Source organism: Diceros bicornis (assembly GCF_020826845.1).
Source record: "Diceros bicornis minor isolate mBicDic1 chromosome 13 unlocalized genomic scaffold, mDicBic1.mat.cur SUPER_13_unloc_1, whole genome shotgun sequence".
NCBI classification, from domain to species: Eukaryota; Metazoa; Chordata; class Mammalia; order Perissodactyla; family Rhinocerotidae; genus Diceros; species Diceros bicornis.
In genome coordinates this window covers 12,180,390-12,192,834 of record NW_026690866.1, presented here as the reverse complement: position 1 = coordinate 12,192,834, position 12,445 = coordinate 12,180,390, and the positions used below count along the sequence as shown (strand labels likewise).

Below are 12,445 nucleotides of genomic sequence, written 5' to 3'. Positions count from 1 at the left end.
CATGCCACCAAATTGGATAACCTAAAAGAAATAGATAAATTCTTAGATTCACACAACCTCCCAAAACAGAATCAAGAAGAAGTAGAGAAAATGAACAGACCAATCACATGTAAAGATAATGAAATGGTTATCAAAAACCTCCCAAATAACAAAAGTTCAGGACCAGATGTCTTCTCTGGAGAATTCTACCAAATATTCAAACAAGATTTAATACCTATGCTTCTCAAACTATTCCAAACAGTTGAAGAAGATGGAACACTTCCTAATTCATTCTATGAGGCCAAGATCACCATGACAGCAAAAGCAGGCAAGGATAGCACAAAGAAGTAATATTACAGGCCAATATTGCTGATGAACACAGATGCAAAAATCCTGAACTAAATATCAGCAAATCGAATACAGCAATATATTAAAAGGATCATATACCATGATCAAGTGGAATTTATACCAGGGATGCAAGGATGTTTCAACATCCGCAAATGAATTAATGTGATACACCACATTAACAAAATGAGGAATAAAAATCACATGATCCTCTCCACAGATGCAGATAAAGGATTTGACAAGATCCAACATCCATTTATGATATAAACTCTCAATAAAATGGGTATAGAAGGAAAGTACCTCAACACAATAAAGGCCATATATCACAAACCCACAGCCAACATCATACTTGATGGTGAAAAACTTAAAGCTATTCCTCTGAGAACAGGAAGAAGACAAATGTGCCCACTCTTGCCACTCCCATTCAACATAGTACTGGAGGTTTTGGCCAGAGCAATTAGGCAGGAAAAAGAAATAAAAGGAATCCAAATTGGAAAGGAAGAAATGAAACTCTTGCTGTTTGCAGATGACATGATTGTAAATATAGAAAACCCTAAAGAATCTATCAGAAAACTATTCGAAATAATGAACAACTACAGCAAAGTTGCAGCGTACAAAATCAACTTACAAAAATCAGTTGCATTTTTATACTCTAATAATGAACTAACAGAAAGAGAACTCAAGACTACAATCCCATTTACAATTGCAACAAAAAGAAAAAAGTGTCTAGGGATAAATTTAACCAAAGAGGTTAAAGACCTATACAATGAAAACTATAAGACATTATTGAAAGAAATCAGTGATGACCTAAAGTAATGGGAAGATATTCCATGCACATGGATTGGAAGAATAAACACAGTTAAAATGTCCATATTGCCTAAAGTAATCTACAGATTCAATGCAATCCCAATCAGAATCCCAATGACATTCTTCATAGAAATAGAACACAGAATCTTAAAATGTATATGGAATAACAAAAGACCTTGAACAGGCAAAGCAATCCTGAGAAGAAAGAACAAAGCAGGAGGCATCACAATCCTAACTTGAAAATATATTACACAGCTATACTAATCAAAATGGCATGGTGCTGGCACAAAAGCAGGCTCATAGATCAATGGAACAGAACTGAAAGCCCAGAAAGAAAACCACACATCTCTGGTCAGTTAATCTCTGACAAAGGAGCCAAGATCATACAATGGAGAAAGGAATGTCTCTTCAATAAATGCTGTTGGGAAAACTGGACAGCCACATGCAAAAGAATGAAAGTAGATCATTATCTTCCACCATACACAAAAATTAACTCGAAATGGATAAAACATTTGACTCTAACACTTTAAACCATAAAACTCCTAGAAGAAAATATACGCAGTACAGTCTTTGACATCGGTCTTAGCAGCATCTTTTCCAATACGATGTCTACTCAGGCAAGGGAAAGAAAAGAAAAAATATACAAATGGGACTATATGAGACTAAAAGGCTTCTGCAAGGCAAAGGAAACGATGAACAAAACGAAAAGACAGGGCCAGCCCCGTGGCTTAGTGGTTAAGTGCACGTGAACCTCTACTGGCAGCCCAGGTTCGGATCCCGGATGCGCACAGACGCACTGCTTGTCCGGCCATGCTGAGGCCGTGTCCCACATACAGCAATGAGAAGGATGTACAACTATGACATACAACTATCAACTGGGACTTTGGGGGAAAAAAAAAGAGGAGGAGGATTGGCAATAGATGTTAGCTCAGAGCTGGTCTTCCTCAGAAAAAAAGAGAAGGATTAACACAGATGTTAGCTCAGGGCTGATCTTCCTCACAAAAAAAAAATAAATAAATAACGAAAAGACAACCCACCAACTGGGAGAAAATATTTGCAAATCATATATCTGACAAGGGGTTAATCTCCAAAATATATAAACAACTCATACAACCCAACAACAAAAAAACAGATAATCCAATCTAAAAATGGGCAGAGGATATGAACAGACATTTTTCCAAAGAAGATATACAGAAGCCCAACAGACACATGAAAAGATGTATAACATCATTAACTATTAGGGATATTCAAATCAAAACTACAATGAGAGATCACCTTACACCTGTCAGAATGGCTATAACTCCCAAGACAAAAAATAACAAATGTTGGAAAGGATAAGGAGAAAAGGTCACCCTCACACACTGCTGGTGGGAATGCAAACTGGTGCAGCCACCAGGGAAAACAGTATGGAGATTTCTCAAAAAATTAAAAATAGAAATACCATACCTTCCAGCTATCCCACTACTGGGTATTTATCCAAAGAAATTGAAATCAACAATTCAAAGAGATTTATGCACCCCTGTGTTCACTGCGGCATTATTCACAATAGCCAAGACATGGAAGCAATCCAAGTGCCCTGCTACAGACGAACAGATAAAGAAGATGTGGTATGTATTATATACAATGGAATACTACTCAGCCAGAAAAAAAAGACAAGATCGTCCTATTTGCAACAACTTGGATGGACCTTGAGGGTGTGATGATAAACGAAATAAGCCAGACAAAGACAAATAGCATTATTTCACTCGTATGTAGAAGATAAACATACACAGGGATAAAGAGAACAGATTAGTGCTTACCAGAGGGGAAGGGGGCTGGGTTTTGAGTGAAGGAGTTAAAGGGGTACATATGCATGGTGATGGATAAAAGTTAGACTACCACTGGTAAGCATGATGCAGTCTATACAGAAATTCACAAATAATAATGAACACCCGAAATTACACAATGTTAAAACGCTTCATAATTTCAATAGAATAATTAAAAAAGAAAAAAAATAATTCATTCCTCTTTATGGTTGAATAGTATCCCACTGTGGGGATATACCACACTTTGTGTATCCGTTCACCAGTAGATGGACATTTGGGTTGTTTTCCATTTTTATCTACTATAAATAGGTTGTTATCGACATGTGTGTACAAGTCTGTGTATAGACATATGTGTTTATTTCCCTTGGATGGATTCCTAGGAGAGGAATGGCTGGGTAGACTTATGTAATTTTTAAAGACGCATCCAAGCTATTTTTCACCAGCACTCGATGAGAGTTTCAGTGACTTGACATCTTCAACAACACTTGCTGTAGTCAGTCTTTTTAATTTTAGCCACTCTTAAGTGTGGTGGAATCTCATGACGACTGTCCCTTACATTTCCCCAATGACTCATGTGGTGAAGGAGAAGGCAAGCCATGCACAGGCTGGGAGAAAATATCTGCAAAACATATCCCTAGAAAAGGACGTATATTTATAATATATAAAGATCTCTTATCACCCAATAGTAAGAAGAGAAGCAACACGTCATGTCTTACCAAGACACAGCAGATCAGGCCTGTGATGAGCACCAGGAGTCCCACCAAGCAGATGAGGATGACGGCCCAGAAGGGGAGGTCTGGGGAGACATGTGGTGGGGTGAGCCATGTCCTGTCATCGCCCCAGGGCTCCTGGTGACCCCACTGTGCCTCAACCCTCCTTGACAAGGGTTGGCCAACTTTCCACATCATCCAAGACCCTGTGCGCATGGTTCTCTTCGATGAGACACAGCATCAAGATACTCGCCCCCTACCATGGGCTGGGGCTTCCTGTAGGTTTACCAGGCTTCTCAGTCAAGGTGTCATCTCTGTTGGGAGAATATTCTGGAAGTGAATGAAATGGAGATTGCATGTGAGTGTGTTTCACTCTTTTTAATAAAACTTTTTAGACACAGAAAAATAAAGAGAACAGTCTCATAAACATCCATCATCTAGATTTAACAATGTATATTCTATCTAATTAAAACAATATTGCATCAATGTTGCAATTAAATTATTAACACTTGCCACCCTTGATTCATCCCATGTTTGCAATGAAATATTAAAGTCAAGTAGACGTCATGATGTTTCACCCCATTTTAGTTTCCATCTCTAAAAAGTGAGCATACTTTGCTACAAAATACAAGACCATTATCACAGAACAAAAGTGTAATAAATTAAACCAAATTCATACCTCTGGGCACAGAGGACTGAATTTGGGCTGGACTTTCTTATGACAGCCGGGGGCAGAATGGGTCATCACAGTTGGCAAGCGTATGGGATCTCTCCAAATTGGTAAAATCCCACTCAAAAGTGTTCTTCCATGCCTAGAAACATATCATCCCCTTCTCCTTTATCTATTTGCTTAATATTCATTTTCTAGGATTAACCTAGAATGTAATTTCCTGCAGGAAGTCTTCTCTGATTTCCACCTGCAAGTATGAGTTTGTTCACATCAAATAATTGATAAGTTTCAATTCTCTATTCTTGTTATTCCCAACTACAACATAAACTCCAGGAGGGTAGGACACACAGCACCCAGTGGGCATGGGGGGAGGGGTGCAGGTCCCCCTACTTGTACCTCTACACAGACAACCTCTTAGAAGTGTGCTGTCTGATATGGAGCACCAACAATTCTCTTTTTGAATTAAAATTAATTTTAGTTAAATAAAATTAAAATTCTAGTACCTCAGTAACATTAAAAATCAGTAACAATAAAGACCAGTCACAATACCATCCTTCGAGTACTCAATAGCCACATGCGGCTGTGCACTGGAGAGCACAGATATAGAACATTCCACCACTGCAGAAAGTTCTAGCGCATTGGTGATCATCTAGAGTGGAACTTGGCAAACTATAGCCTGTGGAACAGAAACTACATCCACCCCCAAACCTGTAAGTCTGCTTCACACACAGCTGGAGGCCCTCACTGACCATCTGGCCCAGTTGCTGTCAGTGCAGAGATAAGGAAACAAAAGTCCAGAGAGGGGAGGTGACTAGCTTTATGTCACAGAGCTGTCTAGGAGAAGGTGAGGGCCTCCTATATTGCACTGGTTTCCTTTTCTCTATCTCAATGGTGAGTAAAGACTAGGGGACTACGCCACCTCCTGCCAGCCTGAGAAAGTTCAATGCTCTATAAGCCCCAGGCATCCTGAGTCCCCAGAAAGGCCTCACTTTCTTTCCCAATGACCAGGGACCCTTATCATCCCCAAGGATACTCTTCCTGTCCAGGGTCAAGTTCTGCAGTTGGGTCCATTCTGGGTCAGCCGCAGGAATTCCTCATAGATGGCAACTCTGTCCAGTCTCTGTGCCAAGGAGGCAAGGTACACAGGGAGTCTGCTCCAGTGTGGTTACTGTGGGTGACAGACCTGGAAGGGCACAAGGAATGAACAAGGGTGTCTGGAATTCTACCCTGATTCTAGATTCCCAGCTTCAGGGTCCTGTGCAAGAGAACTTTCTGCAATAATGTAAACATTTGTCTGCACTACCATATACACTCATTATTAGCCCCATGTTGTTGTCAAGCACTTAAAATGTGGCTAGTGTGTGTGAGTGAGGAACTGAATTTCTCATGTAATTTAATTTTAAGTAATTAATTTATAAATAACTAACAACAGGGAGAACATTTTTGAAACTTTGGAGTAAGGACTTCTACAAATGCATAAAAACAATGAGAACACTGGTAAAAATGGTCAAAATCAACTTTTCAGAAGTCTAGAAATTAATCAACGGCTTCTAAGAATCTGAGGAGGGTTTAGTGAAGAAACATGGTGAAATCTTGATAAAGGGAGCCAACTTTGCGGCACTATAACTTGCACTATCCCATCCTGCTCTCACAATATCTTCCATAACTTTGAAAACTGTCATTCTCAGAACCATGGTAGCTGAGACAACCAGCAGCCCAGCATCCATAATCCATAATGGGTTTGGAGTTCTCAAAAGACCCGTCCCCACCGAACTGTCACTAGCTGACCTGCTTGGCAGCTCCCTGAAAAAGCTCCATGTTCAGGGCTTGTAGTTACTTGACTCAGAGCTTGCCCAGGGAGGAAAGTCCGTCCCCAGGGCACTTGCTAAAAACAATCAGGGCTAATTGTTTTCTATTGTAGTTGCCTGAGGGAGTGATACCAGCTGAGGCAGGCAAGAGGTGAGCCAAAATCTTAGAGGAACAATTGGAAGAATGAGATGTCCACAGGGGCTTTTGAAATGCTCCAGTGTATTTGTGGGCATCTAGAAAACCACAAGGGCTCAGGGCTGTGGCACGCCCAGGAAAGACTTGAGAACATCTTAATCTCTCACCTCTAGTTGAAGGGTTGGCTTAATATCTGAAAACTTGATTATGTATTACACAATATTAATAGAATAAGGGCCAATACCACACAATCTCAACCACATATACAGAAAAGAATTTGACAAAATACAACGCCCTTCATGTCAAAAAAAGTAAACACTCAACAAATTAGGAATAGAAGAAAACTTTCTCAACCTATAAACAGCTTCGATGAAAAAGCCACGGCTAACACCATATTCGATGGTGAAAGTCTGAAAATTTCCCCCTAAGACCAGGGACAAGACAACGATGTCTTCCCTTATCTCATATGTTAATCACAGGTACTAGTGGTTTTAATGAGGGCAATTAGGCAAGAAAAAGGAATAAAAGAAACGCAGATTGGAAGGGAAGAGGTAAAACTATTTGTTTTGCAGATGAGAAGATATTGTATATGGAAAAACCTAAAAAATACACTCCTCCCCAAACACAATATGTGAACCGTATCGCCATAGGTGTATAAAAAATTTAAATTGCCCCATGTGCTTAGTGGCTCCACTACTGGAGAACACAGTTAGACTCCTGATATTTGTTGAAAGTCTCCAGAAGAGGAGGAGGAGGAGGATGCTGGAGATTGGTGGCCCCAAATGTTAATGCTTTTCTCATTCCCCAAAAACTTATGGAAGGAGATGGTAGGATTAGCTGACAGGGATGTGGGGCAGAATGGGCACCATGTCAGTGACTTCCAGATCAAGGATGCGTCACTTGAGCTCAGAGTCATCAGCCACTAGCTCAGCCAATGCTTCCAATCTCCTCAACCTACATCAAGTCGGTGACCAGGCAGGAGTGGAATATATCTCACATCTGGCTGCCTCTGTAGAGCTTGGTGACCTAGAACAAACACGAGGGAGAGTGGGTGAGATTGAGGTCTCCTGGAGATGCAGGGCGCCACTGGAGCCAGTGAAAGATCACAGACTTTGGGTAGGGGAGACCTGACTTCAAATCCTGGCTCTGCCCCTAACTGACTGTGTGACCCTAGGCACAATACTCCCCTTTCTGAGCTTCAGTTTACCCATGTGAGAAATGGGGATGGCAGCTAGGACATCACATCTGGACACTGAGAGAACCCAGACACGCAGGGAAAGCAAAGAGTTGAAACAATCACGTAACAGATGTAAGTCAGGCAGAGGAATGACGCTGCCCTCAGGGCAAGGAGAGACGGGAGAGGGGAGACCCCACATGGTCCTGGGTGTCTCTTGGCAGGGCGGTATACTCCGAGGATGTGGGCTCCAGGTTGCTGAGGTTCCCGACGATGATGCGGAAATGTAGCTGGTGCTCTCTCTGGATGGATAAACTCTGGGCTGCAGAGCCTGGAGCCACCGAGAGGAAGAGCAGACAGGTGGAGACTCTCAGCTCCCAGCACAGAGGCATGGTGGCCCACGGGATCAGGGTGGTGGGTGCAGACGGCGTCACACTGGTGGCTGCCCCATCCTTCTCAGGCCTGGGGAGAGAGGGATGTGAGGACTCTACAGAGAGGTCCTGAAAGCTCTGGGGGTGGGGGCCATAACTGGAAGGAGGAAATGGGAGGAAAGTGGGAAGACAAAGAGGGGTGGTCACAAAAGTGGTCATTAGGGGCAAATGCTCAGGGGAGGGTGTCACCTGAGGGAGACCAGTCTGCAACTCGAGTAGAAGGGACCCAGGCTGCTCCTCTTGAACAAAGATCCAGCTGGGGACGAAGGAGGAGGAGGACGAGCAGGAGGGACAGGGGTTAGGGGAGGGGCTCGGTGGGATTTAACCCACCAGGAGCTGCTGGGACCAGGGTCTCACCAGGCTCTGCAGGACCATCTCAATGGAGTTGAACGTGGCTGAGCCATTGCTCCTGTCTGATGAATACCAGAGGGTGGAGATGGGGAAGGTGACTGTGAGGGTCTTCAGGTTGTGCCCAAAAGCTGCAAGACGAGAGGGAGAGCGATGGCCATCTCTGAAAGCTGGCCTGAGACCACACCAGAGTCCTGCACTCATTATCATCTGTCGTCTTCTCTCCCAGTGGCACCACCACCCACCCGTGTGGTCACGCAAGTCAGAACCAGCATATCTGCTCAGCTCCTCTTCCCTCCCAGTAACACCCATTCACCTTGCACATTGGTCCTCACATACACTCCATCCCTGTCCTAGCTCAGATCTTAACTTCCTTCACCCAGACCAACACCCCAGCAGGCTCACTGGATGCTCTGTCTAAAGGATGTTCTACATGGAGGACCACTGCTCTAGTACCACCCATGGCTTTCTATGGCCTTCAGTGTTTAGTTCAACCTTCTTGACCTGCCACTCAAGGCTCTACTCAATCTGGCTCCTGCTGACCTTTCAGTCTCATTTTATCCATCTACTGCGGGTTAAACATTAAGCTTCACGCAACCCAAATTTGTTTCATTTCTCCCCATAGGGCATGTTGTTTCTGGTCGGAGCATTTGCTCATGGAATCCTCTCTGCCAGGAAAACCCTTCATCCTCTATTTGCCAGGGTCCCTCCTATTCATTCTTAAAGACTCCATTCTGGTGAAACTTTCTCTAGCAAGCTCTTCCTCTGCAAATTATGCCAGGTGCCTCTCTCCGAAACATCCCACATTGTATTATATTGGTGTGTTAATTTCACAAGACTAGGGGCTCTCTGAGGGCTGGCCTTAGACTGAATCGTTGGTATAATCTTTGTGATCAGCATGATTGCTCTAAAACCAGAATTTCACACCCTGGCTTCCCAGCTCCTGGATCACAACTGGCTGGTGGAGGAGTGGGGCCGGAGAACTTCTCTTGGGAAGGAAAAGGGACCCCGATACCTGTGGTGGCTTCTGGTGGCACAGGTGATGATCAAGTATGCAGGGACGTGGTGGCTGGCTCGGGGAGCTGTGGCGAGGGCTGTCTTCAGGGAGGGATAGAGTGGGAGGAGCTCCCAGGCTCACCCGGGCTCCAGCAGTGGCTGTCCCAAGACCACCATTCACAGATGAAGCATAAATCAGAGTGAGGGACGGGTGACTGTGTGAGTAGAGGGATGAGCAAGCCTGTGGATGAGAGGAGCCCAAGAGAGAGAGATAGGTGAACAAGAGAGACTGAACTCGGAGGAGAGACAGATTGATATGCAGAAAACTGGACAGACAGATGGGATACCTGGAAAAGGAGGACCAAGGGCGGCGCTTTAGCAGAATTAAAGTGAAAACCACATAGGGTCAGAATGCGGTGGAGAACATGTCTCTGTCTAAGGCTTTCTCACCCTGGGCTGGGACTCTCCACCAGAACCCTGAAGGGAGAGAAGGGATGAATTAGGGCCCTTCCAGGTCCTTCCCTCACCAAGGACAGCAGGTGTAGGAGAACATGTGCTCCCCAACCCCAAATGCAGACGGGACCCAGGAGATCAGGGCCAGGAATACTCACTGGTGGTAGTCGGGGCCACGACTCCATAGGTGTAACCTGTGGAGAGAAGGCGAGAGGAGCTGAGCAAGAGTTGTGGTGAACATAAAGGATTAAGGAGAGGGAGGATGTAGGGACCTTTGGGAAAAACAGAGGGGAAAGCAGAGGGGAAGAGGGGAGGGTTGTTCAGGGGGTAGGCAACGAGATGGAAGGTGGCTGGACCCAGTGATCACACAGTGATGAGAGGTCTGAACCCAGACCGGGTGGATAGAGAGATGGATCATAGCTCACTTTAGAGCAAAGGAGGCAACACAGAACTCTGACTGGGAGAGACAGCGTGGCTGTAGCACAGCCCCTCACCACTGACATAGAGGCTGTCCCCGTCCAGGGTGAAGGAGTCCAGGTGGGAGACGCCCTGGGTCTCATGGCTCAACTCCCAGTAGAGTCACTCTCTGTCCAGCCCGGGATCTGCACGGGTCAGAGTGGAAGGTGGAGATGATGTCCACCCCAGTGGCTGCCCCACCCTTCTCAAGCCTGGGGGAGTAAGAACATGGGGATGTGGAATACTGAGCAGGGGTCCTTCTGGGTGTGGAAGGCGAGAGAGGGGAAGGGAGGAGGCTGAGGGAGATGCTGAAGGGGCTGCTCTGATGCCTGGAGGGGCTCTCCTAGGTGTCTCCTGTGTGAGACAATCCCTTCACAAGTAAGGCCTGACTTCCTTTAGAATGTGGAGGGGGGCATGTGAGTGGCAAAGAGGGGTGAACACACAGACCTGTGCAAGGGGGCACCTGCAGGTCTGCACGGACAGCAGCGAGGAGCACAGTCAGTGCCCTGTGCCATCTGACACATGCAGGCAAGAAAGTACCGTTATGTTCTCTCGGTTCTACACTCCAAGGTCTTTTCTTTCTACTTATTTCTTGCTCCACAGCCATCACCCAGGCGTAGGGAACAATCATCTTATTCCTAATCTTATTCCCAGCACCTCCCATCTTGCCTCTTATGACTTCATTCTTAACCATGAAGTCCATTTTAACCCCCCTGCTTAGACCAAACACTAATTACATCATCCTTCTACTCGCATCTCTCCAGAGTCTTCCCACTGGTCTTAGAACAGAGTCCCAAGTCACGCCTGACCTGGTCCAGCCTGTCCCCCTCGCTGGTCTGGCTCACACCTCTCCTCCTGTGTTGACTCGGCTCAGCCATCCCTCTTCTCAGTTCATGGACACACCAGGCTCTCTGCTTTAAGGGTGTCCTCAAGCGGGTCCCTCTGCCTGAAACACTTTCTTGAACACACTCCCACACCCTCACTCCAGTCTAACCCTCCAACTAGCTAAATCCAGTCCCAACTCCTGCTCTCCATCTAAATATCAGTCCTTCTCAAGAGGGCTTCCCTGCCCCCTCAGGTTGACTCCCCTTGTGCCAAACTCCCACATCACTCTCATCATTAACTGTCTAAAATCCAAATACAATATAAATTCCATGGAGGTGGGACAAGGTCTCTCTGGTTCTCCAGGTCCCCATGCATGTGGCCCAGGGCCTGGCTCATGAGATGAGGAACCATCCCGGTTTGTCTAGGACTGCCCTGGTTTGAACACTAAATATGCTGTGTCCTGGAAATCCCCTCTTTTCTGAATAAGCGAGGATGGTTGGTCACCATAAATTATACACTCAGAGACTATCTATTGCATGACAAGCACACATTCCCCTCAAGAACATCACAGGAAAGCTAGAATGAAAAAGGCACACACACATACACACACAATTAGTAGAGGCCAACAACTAAATACAAAATTACTTAACAAGATTCTCTGCAACGTGAATCACCAGACCGTTATTTTAGAAAAGTTTCAAGAAACAAAGTTAATTCCCTTTAGAAGGCAAGGTGGAGAGGACAGTCTTTTTGGAGACTAGCGCCCTTCCCTTCAATCTACAGTGTTGCTTAGTACTCCTCCAAATGATTTGAAATGTCATAAAGAAAAAAATTCTCAAAATGAATCTGGCTACTGGCAAATTCAATTTTAAAATTGTTATTAATACAAAGAAGTTCAAGTCAACTTTTTCCCTGAATGCTCCTCTATTTCAAATTTTTGTGGAGGATTTATAGGACTTTAGAACTCAAATTGAATGGGTCCAAGGAATGTTGCTGAGTATCCCTGTTAATATTTAATGGGATGTCTTCTAATACCAAATACACACGCAAAACATTTTTGTATTTATAATATATATAAATCCTGACTTTTGAGTATTATGCAATGCAAGTAAATCTATATTTTCTACTATAATACACATTTGCAGTTATTTACGTGTGTTTCATATGTTCTTATTTGCATATAACTGTACTTATTGAAATATTTACCACACAGAACCACACAAAGTTTACCATCTTTCCCTTGAATATAATCCATCAAACATCAATAATTTTTCTCAAGATACCCTCACTCTCAGTGAGTCCATGCGGTGACAACCCGAGCCCAGGAAACCCCACTGGCAGGTCTTCTGCACAGCGGAGGCTGCCGGAACCTCTTGGTACCAGGTCAACAGGGTACTCACCTGGTCACACAGAAATCCATGGATCAGAGAGGACAGGTGGACCCTGAGCCTGGTTTCACCTCAAACTTGAGCTCCACGGATGCTTTTCGTGTCTGAGGGGGA

The 12,445-nt window shown here is 44.6% G+C and overlaps 1 long non-coding RNA gene across 1 annotated transcript; it reads right to left on the bottom strand.

Moving 5' to 3' along the window:
- Positions 1-7,673: 7,673 nt before the first annotated feature.
- Positions 7,674-9,280, bottom strand: LOC131401720 (uncharacterized). The gene is made up of 4 exons (XR_009217886.1): positions 9,229-9,280; positions 8,223-8,344; positions 8,055-8,121; positions 7,674-7,896 (listed from the first exon to the last, which is right to left on the bottom strand). It is a non-coding gene; the product is annotated as an uncharacterized LOC131401720 (long non-coding RNA).
- Between the last annotated feature and the right edge of the window lie 3,165 nt (positions 9,281-12,445).